The 23,830-nt window shown below is 38.3% G+C and overlaps 1 long non-coding RNA gene across 1 annotated transcript; it reads left to right on the plus strand.

Annotated features, from left to right (window-relative positions):
• The first annotated feature begins 463 nt into the window (after positions 1-463).
• LOC144581016 (uncharacterized) lies at positions 464-17,151 on the plus strand. Its single transcript, XR_013531502.1, has 2 exons — positions 464-702; positions 13,047-17,151. It is a non-coding gene; the product is annotated as an uncharacterized LOC144581016 (long non-coding RNA).
• The last annotated feature ends 6,679 nt before the right edge of the window (positions 17,152-23,830 follow it).

Below are 23,830 nucleotides of genomic sequence, written 5' to 3' on the forward strand. Positions count from 1 at the left end.
GTCAGGGAAAGGAGAAAAAAAGAAATCCTTGAGGAAGGAGCTTCTTTTCTTTCACCTCATTTGTTCTTTAAGGCTTTATAAGACACTGCAACTAATTTCTAGATTGTTCTGACTGGTTATTTAATCTGTGGATTTCCCACCCCTTTCTTTCTCCTCTTTTTTCTACCTTCTTTTACTGTACTGCTTTTTAGTATATGCACTGATGAGAATTCACACTAGAAGCTTTAGATTCTTGTTGATAACACTCACAAAGACTTGTAAAGACCATAAACTCAAACTCAAAGCAATCATTCCTGATTTGGGCCCTTCAGGGATTGGGAAGGAGGCTAAAGGAACTGGACTGGCTCCCATTCCCCTCCCCTCCCCACTGTGATTCTGGGAGGCAGAGTAAACAGGAAGTGGGGTATGAGGGGGAGGAGTAGCTGGGAGAGACACTCTAAAACAGTCTGCACAAGGCAAACTCAGAAGGAACAAAGTTCTGAAACAAAGGCCCAATCCTTCCCTCTCTCCCTTCTCTCTTTCCTTGCTTCCTTCCTCAGTCTGTTAAGGTGCAGTGGAATCAAATGCAAGAACTCAGATGTGGTTCCAGGAATTTTCAAGCTCACTGCAAAGATGGAGTGTAGACAAACAATTTAGCAATACCACGAGAGAGAGAATGAAATTATGCTGGGCTCTGGGAACATGCAGGAGGAAGCTTGCAAGGTAAAGGAGGCTTCACAGAATTGATACGTCATTCAGGAAATATTTATTTAGCACCCACTTACTGTATGCCAGGCATTGGGCTATGTGCTGGCAATGATAGTGAACATTACACAGTCTCTATCCTCAAATGCTTATCGTCCAGAAGAGGATACAGACAAGCAAAGAGGTAGTTAAAATGCAGCCTAATAAGTGCTATGGTGGCTCGGTGCTGGGTGTTCAGGAGGGGCCCCTGATGAGGGCAGGGGTTTGAGGAACCGTCTCTTGGCAAGTGACCTTTATGCTGAGAACTCGGGGAACAATGTGGATTAACTAGGTGACAATGAGGTTGGAATGGATTGTCTGCGGCTGTGTTTAAGAGCCTGGGAGCAGCGATGGTCAGAGGGTGAGAGAGGAGGGCAAGACATGAGCAGAAACAGCATTATGAAGAAGGTTTTAAAATGTGTGAAAGACTGCTTCCTGATAGGATGTGCTGAGAAGGACACATCACTTCTGCCAAACATGCATAAGCTAAATTTAATCACAAAGAAACGTCAGGCAGATCCAAACTGAGGGGAATTCTACAAAACGTCTGATCTATTCTCTTCCAGAGTGTCAAGGTCATAAAAGGTAAAGACAAAGGAACGGTTCTAGGAGAAATAGAGACTTAAAGAGATAGGAAAATGGAATGCAGTATGTTATCCTGGATTAGATCTTGGACCAGAAACATCAACATCTATATGTATATTTACACCTCTTTTGCTACAAAAGACATAATTTGCTTAATTGAAAAATATGAGTAGAGTCTGTATTAAATGATTTCATTTTCTGATTATGATCATTGTACTGCAAGTGTGAAAGTCACGTTTCTCATTTAGAGGAAGACATACAGCGAAGTATTTAGGGGCGCAGGGCCTTGTGTTTGCAATGTATTCTCAAATGACTCAGAAAGAAACAAATGAGAGGGAGAGAAGTAAAATTAGTTATTTGGGTGAGGGGTATATGGAAAGTTTTTTGCATAGTTCCCGAAACTTTTCTGTAAGCCAGAAATTATTTCAAAGCAAAAATTCTTAGCAAACTGTGCTCAGTGCTTTATCCGAGGACAACAGGAAATGGTGGGCCATTGGAGAGTGTTGTGCTTTTGAAAGATGTCTCATGCTGCAGGGCAGTGAATTGTTCAATCCATGGAAGACTCATCACCAATTTGGAGGCCCTTATAATAATGCAGGTGAGAAATGATGCTGACCTCAAAGTGGTGGCTGTGGACAAAGAGAGAAGTGGATAGATAAATGAGATAGGAAGTAGGAAGCAGAGCACATGATGGGACTTTATGGAGATTTTAGAGAGAGAAGAGTCAAGTAGCCTTCGGGATTCTTCCTGAGTTACTGAATAGGCCTTTGTAGAATGTGTGAGATAGCATTAAGACAGAAGAGTAGATTTTAGATGGAATGATGGTTTTAGTTTTATACATTACTCCCAAGCTAGCTCTGGCTGCAGCCTTTCCCATCTAAGTTGATGACAGCTCCATCCCTCCCTTTGCTTGGGCTTAAAACTTTGGAGACACCCTTGATTCCTCTCTTTTTCACACAATCCGCGTTCAATTTGTCAGGAAATTTTGTTGGCTCTGCCTGCAGAAAATATGAAACATCTGACACTTCTCACCACCTCCAACTATGCTAGTTCAAACCACCATGATATTTCACCTGATGTCTTTGCATTTAAGCTTTTCCTCTACAGTGGCCAGATAGATGTCACTAAAATAGAAGTGATATGTCACTCCTCTGATCCAAATCGTGCAATGATGCTTCATATCTTTTGGGGCAAAAGCCTTCCAAAGGCCTTCCAGACCTTTCCCAGAGTGGCTGCAGTACTGCTCTGATCTTATCTCACACTCTTCCTCTTGTTTCCTCTGTTTCAGCCACATTGGTACTCCATGCTCCAGCCCTTGAGCCCTTGCTCTTGCCGCTCTCTTTCCTGGAACACTCCTTCCAGAAATATCAATGGAACGGAAAACCCCAAAATAACAAACACTTAAACAAGATATAATTATTTCTCACTCTTGGATAAAGAAAATGTGAAGTTATCTGGGAGTGCTACTGTGGCCCCATGGTGTGCCATCAGGCCCTGGGCTCAGACATTTATACTTCCATAGCCTCAGAAGCCCTCATTAAGGATATTTCATGGCACAAGATAGATGCTAGAGCTCAGGATATTATGTCTACGTTTCCAGCTGCCAGCAGGAGAACAGGTAGAAAGAAACAGAGGAGTACTAAGTAGTTGCTCTCAACTGAGTCAGTTCCATGATAAGCAGCAACTTACAACTTACAATTTGAAGGCTTTGGAAGGAATTTGGCTTTTACATTGAGAAACTGTATCTAGTTGCTAGGAAGGCTGGAGCATGCAGTTGTTTAAACAGGTGGCAGCGTGCCCTGATAAAAGTTAAAGTTATGTTACTAAGGAGAAAGAGGATAATGGATATTGGCATAGGTAGCTAGTAGTGTTTGCCACAGATATGAAGATCTGTTGTTTTTGATGTTGATGATCTCACCATTCCCCTATCCTCTGACAGCATGACCACAGGGTCTGGTACCATGTGGCCCATCTTCACTGTGGGAGATGGGCGGTGGGGAGCCTGGGTTCTGAGCCACACTGGTGAGGTAGTAGGAAGGAAGGACAATTTAGGGGAGAGGGTGTGGAAAACCTATACATGTAGGAAATGGGAGGAGATATAAATGCAGGAATGAGGATTTTGCTCCTGGATTACTTTAAAGCTAAAGTGAAGTTTGAAGCTTGTTCTTAATGTTTATGCTTGTTTCTTTTCCCTCTGTAACCATAAACACTCAGGGTGGTCTGTGGGTGATGGGCCATGACAAGACCTAGTTGTTCTGCTGGGTCTGGGTGTGAAATCTATTCATGTTCAGAGTTTCCAGTATTTCTCATTCTATTTTTGTTTTCATTTCAGGGAAGGATATTGGTAATGTTTTCTAGCCATGTGTGAAGTTTTGTTGCAAAGAGGTAAAAAGGACTTAAAAATTACAGTACATTTCAAAAATATATTTTCTGAGGCATAAACTTATTTAATAAACCAGCAGAATTAAAGGATAGTAGGAATTAAAATAAATAAAACTCAAGAGATCATTTCCTAGAATTTGACATGTCCATAAATAACTTTTAAAGACAAGGCAAAATATACACATTACAATATATCTCATAGAAAAGACTTTAGGGATATCCAGCATTCTCCAACCGCTGATCATCTCTGCCTAAATGACAGGAGGAATCTTATTTTTTATTGTCTCCTTTTAAAATTATTCATTTGTATAATTTTCAAATGTACATAAAGCCCCACCCTTAAACCCAAGGCAGGCCAAATAGCTAAGGGATGATGAATATTACTCAATGAGCAGGCAGCTAACATGTGAATGCTTTTGTGGGACACACCATGCAGCCTGTGGCACTGCAGTGGTGTCACATGTGTTGGAGGTAGGGGGAGCCCCTACTTATCCCAGCTCTTGAGATACCAAGAAACTCTATTCTAACTTGGAACAAACCAAGTTTGGGGGAAATGTGGTATGGTCAAATAGTTTCTTATTCTATTGTAGGAGTAATGGCTAAGCAGAGGCCCCTGTGTTTTTCTAATAAGAAACCCAGGGCACAGTAATCAGACCCTAGCCAACCCAAATAATTAGTCCTAACATTTCTGACTTATCTATTTTGAGAAAGACTGGAGGAAAAATAGAGATCTTTAAGGTGGGGAACACTTGGAAATGAAGATTGTTCTGAACTTCTAAGCCAACTGTAATATGGACACCTGGCAAAACATTTAAATGCGTGTTAAGTATTTAGCAAAAGAGGAAGGTAAAGGATGGGGCTTAAATACTGAATCATGGAGAAATGGAGACAGAATATGAGTAACATGATTGGTATAGAAGGCAGTTCTGATGATGGCAAGCAGACTGTGAGGAGCATAGCGTAGCTGGGTAGGATGAGCCTGCTGTTAAGGAAAGGGAGCGAGTCTATGCACACGGTCAGAGCCAAGATCTGTGAGACTAGAGGAAGGGAGAGAGTCAGTCTCAACATGTATTCCTCTGGAAGGTGCCTATCAGAAAGGTAGAAATAAAGGTCTTGATGTCTGTTTTTTTGTAGGATAAAACACATTCCTACCTCAGCAAGCTAATTCCTTTCCCAAAGATGTGTTTGTAATTCTGTGGAAATAGCCTAATTCTGTGATATAATGCCTGGTAGGAATTCTAGCCTTTTCTCTATAAAGGTCAGTTTCTCGCTAGCAGTTCTGTCATGGAAACAGAGATCTGATAATTATTCCAAGAGGAAAATAATTGTCTACATTTGTTGATTTAAGCATTTTGCCAAAAGAAACCATTTCTTCTCTCAAATGAGAAAATGGACTTATCTAAAAAATTATTATTTAATATGGTAGAAATTTTCATTTCAAGATGAGTCTATGATTCTGTGCATTCATGGGCACCATGTCTTGGTAGGTCGTGACAGCATGAGCATCCTTGTTAAATAACAAAGAAGATCTTTGGTTAGACATTATTCCTTGACTCAGGTAATAATGTTACCTCTATGCTAATAGTAGGACAATTTATTTATTTAGGCTGTTTTAACAATATAACTATCTTCACTCATTCTGGGCATCATGGTTTTTAAAATACGGTTTATTCAGATATGTTTGCAGGTATTATATTAAGATTTTATTCAAACTGAAAGAACAGTGTCCTTTGTTTTTAAACCATGAAAGATAACATTTAGAAAAATAATCCACTGTATTACTTGGTTCTGATATTTTAATCACCTAAGTCAAAGAAGTTTAGGTTGCTTTCTCATGGCAAATATAATTTGCAAATGACCTTATTGTTTGTTTCCATCTGTTCCTAGGATAGATGAGAGGTTTTACAAAATCTTTAAACCAAGAGAGTTACTGAGGTGCATACTATTAGGGTTACATGAGAAACGTCCCCACTCATAGGTTTTTTTCCCAGTTGAAAAGTAGATGAGTTTATGACCTTAAAATGATCACCCGAATAAGGGATGCATCTCACAGAGGGATATTGTGTGCAAGAAACGTGTCAAATACTGAAAACCCAGATATAAAAAGAGTAACATGATACGTGGAGAGGAGGCAAATATTGTAATCTTGACTATATGAAAAGGAATGGCCCTAGAGATGACCTATTTATCCCCTAGGAAGAGGATCAATGTGTTTGCTAGAAGGAAGCTTGCACCGACAATAATTGTAACCCTTCTCGGCTTATGATGGTTTCACACTAAGGTGGCATATATTTCCTTGAAATATTTCCTTCTTCCCAAAGCAGTTATTTCCATTTAAAAATCCAGGCTCACTTTTAAAAGTCTCCTATGAGAATTAACTTGCATATGATACTTAACTTAGTAAACATTAAAGTGTCATAATGATGCTGATCCTTACAACATGGATACATGAATCTACCTGAAGATAAAGATGTAAAAGGGAATGCTAAATATTCATCAAATTGTAACCAAAATAATAGTAGGACACATTGGTATTATTCTTATAAGTAAAAATTCTATGTAAGAAAATAATTTAGGAAGTGCTTCTAATCTGATATTCTCCCTCCTCAAAATTACATTGAAGTAAGTTAAAAACTCTGATGAAAAAGTTGTTTATATAAATATATATAGTATGTTATTTGTGTGTGTCTTGAAAGCAAGACGATGAAATTAATAATAGATTAGAGCTAAAACGACCCTTAGGGATCACCTAGTATATTTTGCATCAAGTAATTTGTGACAAAGGCAAGACTAGAATTTAGGTCTCTCAACTTCTAGATCTTTGTTTCTTTCATTATGCTTAATTTTTTATTGTCCCTATTTAAATGATTTAATTTTCTCAGAAAATTAATAATTTTACTATTTTTTAATGATCTTATCCTTGAGATGAATTTTTAACATTTTGGGGATATTACTTACTGGTTTTTATGGGAAGAGATCATTTCATAATGAGTATAATAAAAATTTTTAAGGCTAAGAAATAGTTTCGTTTACCTCACACGTGGGTTAGGAATGCTTACTAGCAAGATAAATCTCTACTTTTTACCTTGAAAAGATCTTATTTTTATTTTATGAGTTTTGTAAACTTTTTCTTCCTTGATGGTCATTTTGAGCCCCTATATGAAGCGAAAATTAAACTCTAAAACCTACTGTAAGAACGTAAGGATTCAAAGTTTTGGTACTACAACTTTAAGGAAAATCTAAAGTCCTTTCTTTGTCGTTGTCTCATTCAGATTATAATAAATATTTCATTACCAATTTAATGGATTTGGCTTGGAGGTGCCTTACATAGCCATATTGTAATGTTCGGGTTTGGTTTGTTTTAAAAATTTATAGCAGTTCCAAGCAGAAGTTAGATCTGTTCTCACAACTGCCAATACCACAGGCCATTTTCTATAAACATCTTCTCAAAAAAAATCAAACACACATTATCCAAAGAACCAGAGACACAGCTGTTTCTGGTTCTGATCTCAAGAGACATCAACTTTTACTTGGCACGGTGCAAGTGAGAAGGGAATTGATGAAGTCTGATCACCTATTCCAAAAAGTTCTGCCAGGGGATGAAAAGAATGGAAGAAGATGTCTCTGACATCACCTTATTTAATTCAAAACTTATTTCCTAGCTGAGATGAGAAAGTAGAAGTAGTGAGAAAATCCATATACTCCAAATAAGATAAAACACCATTTTCTTTTTTAAAAAATATAACCCCTGATTTTTTAATGATCGCCATTCTAACTGGCGTGAGATGGTATCTCAATGTGGTTTTGATTTGCATCTCTCTGATGACCAGTGACGATGAGCATTTTTTCATATGATTGTTGGCCTCATATATGTCTTCTTTCGTAAAGTGTCTGTTCATATCCTTTGACCACTTTTGAATGGGCTTGTTTGTTTTTTTCCTGTAAATCTGTTTGAGTTCTTTGTAAATTCTGGATATCAGCCCTTTGTCAGATGGGTAAACTGCAAAAATTTTTTCCCATTCTGTTGGTTGCCGATTCACACTAGAGACTGTTTCTTTTGCTGTGCAGAAGCTGTGGAGTTTCATTAGGTCCCATTTGTCTATTTTGGCTTTTGTTGCCAGTGCTTTTGGTGTTTTGTTCATGAAGTCCTTGCCTACTCCTATGTCCTGGATGGTTTTGCCTAGATTTCCTTCTAGGGTTTTTATGGTGCCGGGTCTTATGGTTAAGTCTTTAATCCATCTGGAGTTAATTTTGGTGTAAGGTGTCAGGAAGGGGTTCAGTTTCTGCTTTCTACACATGGCTAGCCAGTTTTCCCAACACCATTTGTTGAACAGGGAATCCTTTCCCCATTGCTTGTTTTTGTCAGGTTTATCAAAGATTATATGGTTATAGCTATGTTGTGTTGCCTCTGATGCCTCTGTTCTGTTCCATTGATCTATATCTCTGTTTTGGTACCAGTACCATGCTGTTTTGATTACTGTAGCCTTATGGTATAGTTTGAAATCCGGTAGTGTGATGCCCCCCGCTGTGTTCTTTTTGCTTAGAATTGACTTGGCTATGCGGGCTCTCTTTTGGTTCCATATGAAGTTCAAGGTGGTTTTTTCCAGTTCTGTGAAGAAAGTCAATGGTAGCTTGATGGGGATAGCGTTGATTCTGTAAATTACTTTGGGCAGTATAGCCATTTTCACGATATTAATTCTTCCTAACCATGAACATGGAATGTTTCTCCATCTGTTTGTGTCCTCTCTGATTTCGTTGAGCAGTGGTTTGTAGTTTTCCCTGGAGACAACAGATGCTGGAGAGGATGTGGAGAAAAAGGAACACTTTTACACTGTTGGTGGGAGTGTAAATTAGTCCATCCAATGTGGAAGACGGTGTGGCGATTCCTCAAGGCCTTAGAAATAGAAATCCCATTTGACCCAGCAATCCCATTACTGGGTATATACCCAAAGGACTATAAATCGTTCTACTACAAGGACACATGCACACGAATGTTCATTTGCAGCACTGTTTACAATAGCAAAGACCTGGAATCAACCCAAATGCCCATCGATGATAGACTGGATTGGGAAAATGTGGCACATATACACCATGGAATATTATGCAGCAATCAGAAATGATGAGTTCGTGTCGTTTATAGGGACATGGATGAATCTGGAGAACATCATTCTCAGCAAACTGACACAAGAACAGAAAATAAAACACCGTATATTCTCACTCATAGGCAGGTGATGAAAAATGAGAACACATGGACACAGAGAGGGGAGTACTAAACTCTGGGGTCTATAGGGGGGAAAGGGGAGGGCCAGTGGGAGGGGGAGGTGGGGAGGGATTGCCAGGGGAGAAATACCAAATGTGGGTGAAGGGGAGAAACCAAACAAAACACACTGCCACGTGTGTACCTATGCAACTGTATTGCATGCTCTGCACATGTACCCCAAAACCTAAAATGCAATAAAAAAAAAATATAACCCCTTTGAGTTAAATGTATACTTACCAGATGACCCAGCAATTCCATTTCTAGTTGTTCATCCAAGAGAACTAAAAATGTATGTCCACATTAAAGACTTCTACACAGTTTTCATTTTATTCCTAAAATCCCTAAACTGGAACCAATCCAAATGCCCATTAGTAAAGTATAGTATAGTCATACAATGGAATACTATTAAATAAAAAAGGAAAGAACTACTAATACATAACAAAATATAGATGACTCCCAATATTATTCTGAGCAAAAGAAGTCAGAGAGAAAAGAGGAAATAAAATGTGATTTTGTTTCTATGAAATTCAAGAACAGATCAAAGTACTCTAAGGAAGAACACATGAAAATAGTAGTTTCCAAGGACAGGTAGTGGGGAAATTGACTGAAAAGCAGCACAAGAAACTTTTGGGGTACTGCTACGTCTTGATTTGGAGTAGTGGTCACATGGGTGTATATCAGGATTTCTCAGCCTTACCACTACTGACATTTTGGTCCAGATAATTTCTTCTTGAGGAGGGCTGTCCTATTTATTATTGGATGTTTAGCAGTGTCTCCGGCCTCTACCCCTTTTCTCTTGTGACAACCAAAAATTTCTTCAGAAATTGTGCCCTGGGTGGCAAAGTTACTTCCAGTCAAGAACTACTGGTGTAGTTCATCAATCCCCACCAAAGTATACACTTAGGATTGGTGCAATCATTTCACTGTATGTAAATTATACCTCAATAAAGTAAATAAAGTAAGCCCTTTTGGGGAAGGGCTTATTTGGGCAAGAGTAACTTTATAGTGGAGAAATCTAACAAATGCCATCGCAGCCAGGTGATCAAGGTCAGCATTGCTAGTGATCCGACATGTTGACAGTGTGTACCTTCGATGTGACGAGAAGAGAATGACACTTTATCTCTGTGGTCTTCCTTCCAAAAACACATAACCGCAGTCTAATCATGAGAAAAAATCAGACAAATCCCAATAGAGGGGCATTTTACAAAATGCATGACTAATACTTTTCAAAACTGTCAAGGCCATCAAAAACAAGGGAAGTCTGTAAAACTGTCACAGCCAAGAGAAGCCTAAGGAGACATGATCACTAAATGTAATGTGGTTCTCTGGATGGGATCTTAGGACATGAAAAGGATAGCAGGTAAGGAAACTAAGGAAACCTGAACAAAGTATGGACTTTGGTTAATAATAATATATTGGTCAAACATGGTGGCTCACTTCTAGAATCACAGCACTTTGGAAAGCTGAAGTGGGAGGATCACTTGAGCCCAGGTGTTGGAGACCAGCCTGGGCAACATAGTGAGACCCCCATCTCTACAAAAAATTAAAAAGGAATAATGTGTCAATATTGGTCTTTAAATCATAATCAATGTACCACACTAATGTAAGACCTTAACAGGAGAAACTATGTGTGGAATATATAGGAACACTATACTTTCTACGCAATTTATCATAAATCTAAAATTATTCATTTTTATTGAATCAAATTAAATCTTACTCAGCCCTAATATGTCAGAGCAGGTTTTAAGATCATTTATGAGATCAAAGGACTAGGTATAGATGACAATGGCTTAATAAAGTGCTGTTTTTATGTTTGTGTTTTTTCAGTATTATAAACAAACAAAAACAACAAACTAATCAAAAAGCACAATCTGTAGATTTCAGAATGCCATATAAGTTCAGTGTCAATTCTAAAAGGGTTTATTTACATAAAAAGTTTCATGTTAAAAAATAAGCCCCTTGATAGGTCATTGGATGGGAAGAAAGAAAAAAATAAGCCCTTTTAGAATTTGTCACACAGACTGGAGTACAGTGGTGTGATCTGGGCTCACTGTAACCTCTGCCTCCCAGGCTCATGCAATTCTAGTACCTCAGCCTCCTGAGTAGCTGGGACTACAGGCACATGCCACCACACCCAGTTAATTTTTGTATATATTTTGTTAGTTGGGATGGTTTCATCATGTTGGCCAAGCTGGTCTCAAACTCCTGGCCTCAATGATCTGCCCTCCTTGGCCTCCCAAAATGCTGGGATTGCAAGCATGAGACTGTAGAAGATAGGATCTTGAATATTTTCACCACAAAGAAATGAAAGATGTTTGAGGTGATGGATATGCTAACGACCCTGATTTGATCATTACATATGTATCAAAACATCACACTCTACATCATAAATTTTACAATTTTGTGTCAATTAAAAACAAAATAAAACTGAAAAGAAAGAGAAATCTACAGACTTTTTTGTTGTTTTTTGGTTTTGTCTTTGTTTTTAATACTGCTAACCACAAACATGACAAAGGCTTTTATGAAGCCATTGCCATCTACTGCTAGATCTTTGGTCTCATAAATGACTTTAAAATCTGTTTTACATATGCTAGGGTCAAATAAGATTTAAATCAATTCAGTAAAAGTTTATTGAGCACTTACGATATGCTAGGCACTGAACTAATTATTAGGAATATGAAGATGGATGAGATCTGGTCCCCTGGCCCCTGCTTTCCAGGAACTCAGAGTCTTAAAGGAGGGCATCATCTAGTGTAAATGGTAAGTTATTTATTACAGGAATATCAAGGTGGAAAATATTGTTGTATAATGAGAGAGGGCCTTTTTGTCTCCCATAAAACTGATTGCAGTGATTCTGGCCTTAGAGGAAGTACAAGGTTGGATTACTGGGACCAAGGACTATTCTGAAAAAGAGAGAGATACAGGTCAATGGAAAGGAGGAATTGTTCTTGAACCTGCTTCTATTGGTCTCATTGCTCTTTCCATGTTGGCTTGTGGGAGTAGTTCAGAGAGTTTTGTGAACCATAACACTTGCTTCCTGTATTAACGCAGAAGAACAATGTATTGTGCCAGGTGGGCTTTCCTGCTCTACCGACCTCTGAGTCTTATTGTGGCCAACACTTATGCTTACATCTGGACAGAGCTGTGGAAAGTTTAACCAGATGGGTACATCACTGAAACTCCCTGCATCTCCATTTTCTTATCTACAAAGAGAGGAAAATCCAAAACCTCCTAAGATAGTTGAGGTAAACAAAAACTCCTTATAAATGGTTAGGTGTTTGGTAAACATTGGTCATTTTTACTATTCAGGTCTCTTTCTTGACCTGAGATTTACATGGGGCCTTTTATCCTGTGCTTCTTTGCAGTTTTAGAAAGTTACCTACCATAAGGGAACTGGTATGGCATAGTGATTAAGAACATAGACTTTAAAATCAGAGAGACCCTGGGTTTAAATTTCAGCTTGAGTATTTTCTAGCTGTGTGGGAAGAAACAATGCTTTCCTTGGAGGTTCCTGTGAGGATGACATGAAATAATCTACTGTTAAGTGCCAAGCATGGTGCCTGGTGGGCAGCAAACACTTGGTAATGAAAGTTTTTCTTTTATCCCATGTCTCCATTTATGTTCCACTACACTGTAAGCTCCAAGAAGACAGGATTTTAAAAAATTTCATTCAGATGTATTTCAAGTATGTGAAAAAGTGGATAGCATATGGGAGTGCTTATTAAATATTTGTCAAATGACTGAATGAACATGTGGGCTTCACTCCAGGCTCTATCTGCCGTACACAATATAGAAGACACTCTGGTGAAGATAGAAAACTCAGAGGGTCAAGGATATCTGTGCCAGTTTCTGATATTTCAGTAGTTCCATTGCCTCAGGTGGGAAGGTAATCCATTTAAGATCCCCAGTTCTGGTAGACTAAAGATGGCCACACTTTTTTTACTCGTTTTCCATAGAAACATGGGGATCTTTGCTCCCTCCCCTTGAAACGTAACAGGCTGTGTGACTGCTTTGACTAACAGAATATAGTAAAAATTAAATCAGTTTTAAGACCCAGATATTAACAGAATGATACTCTCCATTTCCTGTCTCTTAGATGCCAGCCACTATTCAAGAAGTATGACTACCCTGAGACCACCTTACTGTGAGAAGTTCAAGCAACATTCAGAGGCCTTGAAGAGTGGTGCACTGTGTGAGGAGAATAGACAAGTGGGACACCGGCTATAGAGAAAGAAAGTCTAAACTGTGTGGAAACTAAAATTGCTTTCAGAGTGGTTAGTTACTTATTTTCATCATCCCTCTTCATTTTGTTCCCAGAAATAAAATTGATGATCCGCCCACTTTGAGCAGAGGAGAGAATGTGGGAACTGACCCCATCAATGAATCAAAAAAATTCCTCTTTTAAGTGATTTTATAAAACAAATGGGCCCATGAATTACCATAATTCCTTTGATGGCCACTGTGGCAAGCATCCACCACGGTACTCCACTGATCCTTGCCTCCTGGTATTCACATCCTTTTGTAGACTTTTCTCAAATAGGAAATAGGAATAAGGCTGACCTGGGTTTCCGGTAGGAGAGAGTGGTTTCTGAGGAGTGTGATTTCTGAGTCTAAGTCATGAAAGATATTGCCACTTTCACCTTGCTTCTCTTGACTCACTCCTTCTGAAGGAAGAGAGATGACAAGTTGTGAGGACACTCAGGCAGCTCTATGGGGAGATCCACGTGGTGAAGAACTGAGGTATACAGACAACAACAAGCACATATGTGCCAATTGTGTCATGAAGCCATATTGGTAGTGGATCCTCCAGTCTCAATCAGGCCTTCAGATGAATGCAACCCTGGTTGCTGACATGCTGACTGCAACTCAATGAAAAACCATGACCTAGAAACACCCGACCAAGCTATTTCTAGATTCTGGGCCCACAGAAACTATATAAGGTAATAAATGTTAATTTAGAGTTTTAGGGTAATATATTACATAGTAATATATAACAATATAGCCACTATCTGCACCCATATGGAATTTGTTTTTTGTTTCTCTGCTATTTGTTTCTATGTTCAGTCAAGTGTAGCTTATATTTGGAGCTCAGAGCTTTAACAAATAAATTGTTTTCTAGCTCTGTGGTGTCTCAGGAAACTGGATCATGTTTAATTGATCATCTGTACTTCCTTTGATGGTAGGTAGACCCCACCTTGTCACATGCCTTATAAAAGGCACACTCTTAGAGGTGATGATACTCATAAGCCAGCCCAAAGCTGCCTAATGGACCCATGTTATCTGAAATACTGCTAATATTTCTATTTCAGCCATATGCAAGTATAATTTTTTTAAAAAAATTATCCATATAAGGAAATTCATGCTGAGGCCCAACTAGGCCATGACTGCAGAACATGAGTCTTCCAAGCATGTGTATACACAGACCTTGCTTGGAAAGAAATGGCAGGACAGTGAGAAAATTAAGAGACTCCTATGCTTAGTAACTAGCAGCAGAAACTCTTAACATTGTGACTTGGACCCTGCTTTCCCTGCCTTCTTCTTAAAACAAAGTTTTGGCAGTGCCATCAGGAGCTTCTTGCCTAGGTTTGCTTAGGAGAAGTTACTTCTCTAGATGAGTGATTTTCCAAGTGTTCAGAATTAATCCAGAGCAGAGGCAGTTGTCTACCTGTTAATGAGGAGTCTTTTAACATGGACTTCCTCACTCCCCGTCTGTCCACCTGGCTGTGCTTTGAAAAGTTGAAGATTGCTTTATAATATGTAAAGGAGTCAGAAGAAGATAGAGAAGAGTCCTAGAAAGTTTTGCTCCATACTTACGGAAAGACAAGAAAGAGTGGACTTGGATAAGGCAGGGAATAATTTCATCAAGTATAAGGACGTCTTGTCAGCTGTGGCCAAAGAACCCAAGGATGGATTTCTGAACTAGGAGTGTTATCATTCTAGAAGAATTTTAAGAGGAGAATCAGCAATGATCTCACCAGAATGGCTTACATATATTGTTCTATAAAGTAGGACACTGGATCACATGACCTCAGAAATGCTTGATCCAAGTCTAAGATTCCATGCAGAGTCCACTTGGTGTATTGTCTTCTCCATGTAACATACTGCTTTCTCATTTTTACGAGAACCTAGGCACTTTAATAACTGCCATCTTCATTTTCATTGTCTTTTGTGGATGCTATTATAGCAATGCAGGTTGATTCTGTTTTTCTACGTCTTTTTTCTCTTCCTACAATTTCATAAACCAGGTGTATGCCCAACTTGAATATATCATGAATATGTATAGAAAAAGTAGTTAACTATGTTTGTATCAAAATAATTTCAATAAGACTGAGCAGGAGCAGCAAGAGAGATTAAGAATAACTTCAATTCATGGACTAGGAATGGATGAGAAGTGAGGTAATTTATAGCCAACTGGCAGCTGGAAGGGAGGTGAATGGATAAGGCCACAGTCACAGATCTTTAACTGATGGCTCTACCATCTGTATAGAAACCATGTGTAAATAAGAATGAGTGGTTTGGGCATAGAGCTCAGCATGTCTGTGCAACCAAGTCACAGAAAAAGAGATGGTAAAAAAAATCAGTTTAATCCAGAGTTTATGTTGCTCAGTCTTGCACTAGTTGAGAATGTTTTCTCTGCTGCGTCTTAATGAATGCCTTATCTGTATGACTCAAGTGGAGAAGCTTCCACAACATGGTAACAACAGGACCACAAACCTCTACCTAACAATTATCCTTTGCTGGCATGTTCAGGTCAAGTCTCTGAAGCAAGCAAGAAAACAATCATAAAAATGATGTGTATGCATTTGTATGGACTTGGCTTTTGCCATGTGTCCACATTTCTTCAGCTCAGACTGTAGTCAGGGTGCAGGTGCCAAAGGCCCTGTATTTTCAGGTGTTTCCCATGTGGCATGTCTGCAGTGATTCAGATTGAGAATTATGATCTGCTTAATTTGGCCCTGTTGTTAAGGTCAACACATGGATCTCTGACATGTGATGATTGGAGAAGGTTGAGCAGCTTCACAAGCACCAGAAGGTGCTTGACATCTGCTAGTTAGAAGTAATGGAGAGGAGGCACCTGGTCTTCTCTGGCAATGCATGCAGTAAAAAGCAGAGTTATATTAAAAAATCCACCTTGATCCATCCACATGATGCTGTGTTAATAGATGAAGACATAAAAATGAAAACAAAAAAAATATGTAACTTTTGAGATTCTTAGCAAAGCAAGTATGGTGGTGCTCCCAGGGCCAGACTCCATAGCAAGTAAAGGGTTTTTACTGTTGTATAAGTCCATGTTTACCTCAGTGGGACCTGGATGCCTCTCAAAGCTCATATTCACGTTTTCATTTCAGCCATGTTATCTGTAAACCTTAGTTTTTCTCAACAACATTTTTGTTTTCCTCTTTATAAAGGCAATATATTGACCATAGTAGAAAATTAGAAAAAGTACCTAAATTATAAAATGGAAAGTAACAGTTCTCCATAGAACAACTCCTCAGAAATAACCACAGATAATATTTGATGCAATTCCTGAAAACTTTTCCTCTGTGTGTGTTTGGAAGCATAATATTCAGAATAAATACAGACAATTTTGTATCATGTCTTCTTTCAACCTTAATCTTTTCTATCATTGAAAGTTAATTTTAATGCATAGCATTTCATACTGTAGAGGTGCTGTGTGAGTAAGTGCTATGGAGTCAAACAGATCCCAATTCCAGTCATGATCCCCCTGGTTTTCAGCTCTATGAATGGGCAAATGACTTCAGTTTTCTATAAAATAGGTATAATGTGAATTACTTCATATCGTTTCTGTAAGGGTTAAATGAAACAATATCTACAGATCCCTTCCACACCTTCCATGTATAATAAATGTGAGATATATGTTAGCCAATACTGAATCATTGCTCAGTTGTTGGATATGGATCCTGTTTCCAATAATTTTACTCTTTATAATGTTATTATATTTGGCTACAGTTAAAATTATTTCCTTAAGATAAATTCCTAACAGTGGGATAAAGGGCATAAAGCTTGATTCCAGTGCCTTTCTAGACCAGTTGTACCCATTTCCACCCCCACTAATGTTGCATAAGAGTGGTCATCTGGCTCCACCCTTGAGAGCACTATGCATTATCTTTTGTAACTGTGCTAACATAATTGGCAAATAATGATATCTCATTTAAATATTAAATGTTGTTGGTTACCTAGTGACATTGAATCATTTTTCATACATATGTCTTCTTTTGTGAAGTCTGCCAATCAGTCAACATATATCAATCATCAGGTGCCACTTTCGTGCCAGACACTCCACTAGATATATGACAGGAATGCTTTAGGGTCTAGGCAGATATGGTCCAAGATCTGGTAACACACCATTTATTGAGGGTGCTTCTCCTGTCGGTCACTCTGCCAAATGTTTAACTTGAGGGTGATGTTAAACATTTTGTGTTTTCTGGTTAATAGTTAGCCTCCTTTGGGTGATCTGAAGTGTGTTTTGCGAACTTCCTTATTTTGGCCACATTCTTCAGGGCTGAGGATGCTGTTTATACACTCTGGATGAGTAACCTGTTATGGTATGAATTTAAATTTCATATACATACATGAAACCAAGATGGGTGAATGGACTCATTACAAAAGTTATAAAGAAGAGGATAGTGATGAATTGACAATATTGAGGGGGACAGAAGTAGCTGAAGAATATACCAAACTAAACAATTTTTGCATGTGTGACTCTGGGGCACTTGATTGAAATTAAGGTCGTATTCTTTGAATTCTCAGGTTGAAACACCTGCCCTACATTTGGCAACTGAAGTGGAAGCATCTTGTCATAGCTTCCTACTCATCTTTACTACTCATTGTTCAGTTATGTCTTAGATTAGAAGATCAGCTTTGGTTTGGTAACTGGACAGTGCCAGCTTTGTAACCTGTGTAGATAAAATAGAACAGTCCAAAGTCAAGAATAGGTGAAATGGTTTCTCTTTACTTCCAATAGTAAGTGTAAGATTCCCCAACATCTTACGATAGTTTCAAGGAGCTGCCATTCACAGGAGTGTTCACGTCCCCTTCTGGCATATTGACACCCTCCAATTTAACAGAGTATTACTTATGACCCTCTGCAAAGATGTCACACAGGAGGTAGGAGAGGCTAGCTCCTGGTTATTCTGCCATTTCATGTGTATATATATTTTGAGACAGGGTATTGCTCTGTTGCCCAAGCTGGAGTGCAGTGGTGTAATCATAACTCCCTCAGCCTAGACCTCCTGGGCTCAACTGATTCTCCTGACTCAGCCTCCAGAGTAGCTGAGACTACAGGCAGCACACACCATCATGACCGGCTAATAAAAAAATTATATATATATATATACACATACGCACACACATACACATATATATCTTTTTAAAAATTATATATATACATAAATTTTTTTTTGGTAGAGATGGGGTCTCACTGTTTTGCCCAGGCTAGTCTCAAATTCCTGTCCTTAAGTCGTCTTCCCTTCTAAGCTTCCCAAACACTGGGATTACAGGTGTGAGCCACTGTGCCTGGCCCCCATTTCATATTTGTATTGTAATTCATGACACTCAACAATTTTTCATGCATATTACTAGAATGATTCTAAGAGGTGTCAAAAGCTGCTTCCCCAAATATCAACAATACAACCTATTGATAAGACAAAACTGAGATTCTTTTTTTGGTAGCTTCTCAAAGAGGGGAAGGTAAGTTCAGAGTTTCTTGAGAATGGAAAGTTTGTTCTAAGGTGGGTGTTTCCATGCAGGGGGATTTGACTAAGACCTTTCATACGAAAGTCCAGGATTCGTTATGAAAAAAAAAGATGTTGAGATGAGAGGTCTTAGAGCACAAATGGTCTCCCGATGTGCTGAAGAGGTGATGAGTCCTCCAGCAAGGCCCTATAATAAAAAATCAAACCATTTACCTAGTCATGACAGTCCTGGAAAAGTAGTCATGCTAATAATGCCAGTGGAATAGCAAACTCATGTCAGTGTAGCTGGTAAGGTCTGCTTTGGGCTGAGTGTCGGGAAGATGGTTTTGGTTCTCAGAAGAAACATGGTCACATATCCACTTTATAGATGAGGAAAATGAAGCTCAGGAAGATTAAGTGTCTTGCCAAGTTCAAATATCTAATTAGTTCTAGCGAGAGAACTAGTGCTGAGCTCCTTTCCATCTGGTTCACTAAGAACTTTCCCTCCTATGCTGTTCTTGCTCTTGTCTCAAATCTCTCTGGGCATTGATGAGTTGCTAGAGCAAGAGGTATCTTCAAATTGATTTTAAAATAGAAGCCACACAGTCTTACTTGAACAGATGATAAAATGCTTTACTGAGAATGGGTTTGTCCAATGAGTCTAAGTGTCTTCCACTCTATGTTTCAGAGATAATCTGTGGATGAAGAAAAGGGAATTATGTCCTTACTAGAGGTTTGATGTGACAAATTAATCATTAACATGGCACTGGCTGCTATATCATCAATGGTATGCAGGGGACAGAAATGCTTTGCTGTTTTTTTCTCTAAGTTTTTTTTTCATAGGGATGTTTTTAAGTGGAAGTAAGAAGGAGCCAGGGAGAAAGGGACAGAAATTTGGAAAAATGGAGAGAATAGATCTCTGTCTCTCTTCTGTCTGTCTGTCTGTCTCGCTCTCTCTCTCTCATTTGTGCTGTATACATTTGGATTTTCTTTAGTTCTTTTTCACCTCCCTGACTCTTCTGTCCTTCTAATTCCCACTCCACCTTACTCCCACATCTTATGTGTTACACCTGTGGGTATGATTCATGAAGATAAAATATACCCAAAACAAAATGGCTATAAAGTGTAATATGGTGCTAAAGCACTGTGAAAAAGTTTATTAGTGTGGTTAAGTGGGATACAGATTATGTTTTCTGTAAGTCTACTATTAAGAGCACACAGCAGGTGCTCCAAAGTATTTGTTGAAAGAACAAATGAACAAACACATGGACACCACTTACCATTTCGCTTTTGAGGTCAACTCATGATGCCATTTTGTTTTCATAACCTTGGTCCTGGACATGCTGATCAGAGCTTTTCCTAATGTCAGCAGTGTGTGAATCAGGTGAGAAGTAGGCAAATACTGAGGGGATTTGGCGGTGTCTCTGCCCTGCCACTGCTGCTTAGAGTGCCAAGTCCTTCTCCAGGTTTGGGTGGAGATGGGGTGAAGGAGACAAAGGCTTGGTGAAGAGAAAGCCTGGATGAGCACTGGAATAAATAACAGACTGGATGGATGAGCAAGCATAGAGAGGTGGGGTGACATTGGTGAAGCAGAGTTAGTTTGATTGGAAACTAGATAGATTTTTGGCACGTTAAGTGGTTCTAAGCTTTTCTATGAATTGCTGTAATGTTATTCTCCAAGAAATATCTTAAAATTATTTACTAAAATCTCACATCACAGACTCAAGCACCAGAACTCACTTGTAAGCATAGCAAAACCAAAGCTACTTCTTTTAAAAACTCATCTAAAGATACTTGCAGAAACTTTATAGATTTTATTAAAAATTATTATCCCTTGAATTGCTCTAACGAATGTTTTAAAATTTTGGCAATAGAATATTATATGTTTTAATATATATGTCTCAATAGGCTTACCTTTATGTATGTTGTACTAAAGGCAATTGCACTCAATATCAGCTGCATGGAAGAACAATGTTCCTGTTGATTGTACTTCTATTTATTTATCTATTTAATAATTAGATATCAGATCTAATTATTGATTTAAGGGCACATCACTCAGTGTTAGTAAAAGCATCTGTTGAGTCTAGTTAATTTTCTAACAGTTATGGGGCACCAAATTAAATATGAAATGCAAATATATACAAAATGCAAATGCATGAACAAACTGATAAAATTGCTAACTGCTCTGCCTTTCAAAAAAAGGAAGCTTCTGGGTAGCAAATGTACATACCAAAATATTGCTATTAGTTATAAAATGTCTTTGTTCCAAGCTTGATGCAAACAGATTAGGGATCTAATCTGTCACATATACACGTGAAAAGGTGGATTCTTGGAGACAATGGCGGCAAGGAGCATTTTCATTAGCTTGTCTCTGTCGAATTATATTTGTGTATAATTGAAAAGTGAACTATTTTCATTTCCTTTTTAAAAACAGAGTCCCAAGACTGACAGGATAATGGAATGGCCAGTGGAATACCATGATTTAAACCACTATTTGTTAATCATGATGTCTTTGTGGGCAACATAGAAAAGTAATGTCCAAATAATTCTATTGTGAAGTTTCATGGCTACTTGGGCATTTTCTTAAAAATTAGATTCGTGTCAACTTAGAATGAGGTTTTCGGTAGTGGGTTCCAGACCTCTAACTTAGCCTTTTCTTTTTTTCACTTTCTTCAACTCTTTGAATGAAGACCCAAAGACTCATGAATCAAATTTAGAAATGAACTAAAGCTGAAAGAGATTGTTAGATTGGGAGTGTTGGAAAATCAGAGAACAAAATAAAAATTCAAAGAGAATGTCATAGATTGAAGTTAGGAAACAAAAGCAGCAAAATCACCTGAATATAAGTTGGAAGGAGATCTCAGAACTTCTTACTAAAATGACCTAGGATATTTAATTGGTTCCAACTTTAATACAAACCAGTAAGTCTACACAGCTATCCAAAAGCTATGATTCCCTTGGCTATAAGTTACTCAAGGAAGAAGAGCCTGTTTTTCCTTCTCCCTTCAGTCTATATCCAAGGAGGAGTATTGTTTTGGATTCATCAAATTTTGGGACATAATTATGCTATATTTGCCAGTGGGCACAGTCACTGTGTGTTTCCAAGTCAGCACTTGGGTGTGACTATTTTGCTGCTCTCGGAAGTACTACTGAAGTGGAGAGGGTCAGGACCTACTTTCTGTTGGAGACTCTCTTCCTCTCTCTTCTTTCTCTGCCATCCGTATGCCAATTCAGGGCCTACTCTCCTGGAGTATACCCAACCAACTAACTTCTTTTTTCTTGACATGGTACTGGAGTATAGTTAGATCTAAAATTTGGGGGCAGATAAAAGCATTCACAGGCTCACTCACAGTCTGCTTTGGACTTAAGGCATTTAAGCTAAGTAGCCTAGGAAAAGGGTTATGATACATGTGGCCCAGGTCAAATGTTACAGTATTCTTTCTTGGAAGCTTGGGATCTAAATTCAGAAATCAATAAGAATTTGTTTCATTTTTCCTGTTTCATTATTTTGAGTGTGTGTTTGTGTCTCTTTCATGAACTTCTCCCTCTTAAGGGAGGATGACAGTGTCTAGAGTAAGCTATACATATTCCTGTATTCTTGGGACATTTTACCATTCAGAGGCACAGCACCCTATCCTCTACTACCTCTAATAGCTGGACTAGGAGGACAATATAAGAGTTAACATCCCTTTATACTCCAGACATACATTTTTGACCCTATTGTATATCCCTATTTGAGTGTCCCATATGCACCTCAAAAATTTATTTCCAAAATTTAACCTATCTCCTTACAGCCTCTTCCCCTGACTCTCCACCCCTACTACTAACTTACAGATGCACTTCTGCTGCTGTTTGAGTATTCTCTAACAAGGAACATCATCATCTTCCTTGTTGCTTGGCTCCTTTGACCGCCCATATTTAGTTGGACACCAAATTCTGTCATCAAAAAAAAAAAACTCTTTGGAACGTATCTACTCCTGTCTTCACATAGTTTGCCATCACTATATATCACTTGGATTATTTTCGGTCATGGCCTATATTTCCATTCCTGCTACAATGCTTAGCACATAGTTTGTGACTGACTGGAAAATATAGCTTTTATGTCTGCCTTCAGATGTTTAATGGAACATGATGTTTGAGAGGCAATAAATTTATTTTTTGGCTGCTTCAGATATCAAGGAGGCCAATTTTCATTAATGTAAGATAGAACTTAAGACAGATTGACTCCAACTATGGACTAAACCATTTCATAAATCTTTGAGCTCTTTATCATTGGGACTATTCAAGGAGAGACTGGATAGACATCATGGAGAAGTGCTGTCAAAAGGATGCTGGCTTTAGGAAAATGTCAGACAATTTGACTTTTAGGGTCTCTTTCAACCCTAGGATTTGATGATTTATATATTAATTTTTAAGGCTTAATTGAAGTTAATTAATTCAATTCTGTTCTGACTGATAGAATTAGAGATAAGTATTTTTTTGATTTCTTTCCTATGTTTTTTAAGTATTCCAAATAGAAGTGTATTACTGTCATAATCAGAAAAAATTCATTTTGAGTAAACTCAAAGACTTTGCTTTTTAAAATAATATTTTGATCTCTTTTGAATATGAGCATAACCTTTCATTATATGCATCAAAGAAGCATTTTTGTTATTGTATATATGCCAACTGTTAATTTGATTTAAGTTTGGCTGCATATAATAGAAAAGGAAAAATAGCAGGGGCTTAAATAAGCTGGAATTCTAGTTCTCTGTTTTTCTGTAAAAGAGGTTTGGATATAAGCACCCAGAAGTGTTATGGTGACTTCACCGTGTCAGGCACCAACACCAATTTATCTTTTTCAGTTGTACGTGGCTTCAATTCCTAAGGTCACCTCATGGTCCAAAACAGCCACTGAATACTAGCATTACATATGTGTTCTGAAAAGCAGGAAAGAGTAAGGAGAAGATGGACCTGTTTCCTTCATTTTAAGAAATACCAGACAACACTTCTTTATAAATTTCACTGGTGAGAACTTGGCCATAATGTTATATCTAGCTGCAAGGAATTCTGTCGGGAAAATCAGGGCTTTGTTTCCAATGAGGAAGAAGGGAATGGATATTGGGAAGCTAATAGCTGTCTCTGTTACACCTATTGACTAAGGGTAAGCACAATACAGAATCATTAAGGAAATGTCACTGGCCAC

This window comes from Callithrix jacchus, chromosome X (genome assembly GCF_049354715.1).
Source record: "Callithrix jacchus isolate 240 chromosome X, calJac240_pri, whole genome shotgun sequence".
NCBI classification, from domain to species: domain Eukaryota; kingdom Metazoa; phylum Chordata; class Mammalia; order Primates; family Cebidae; genus Callithrix; species Callithrix jacchus.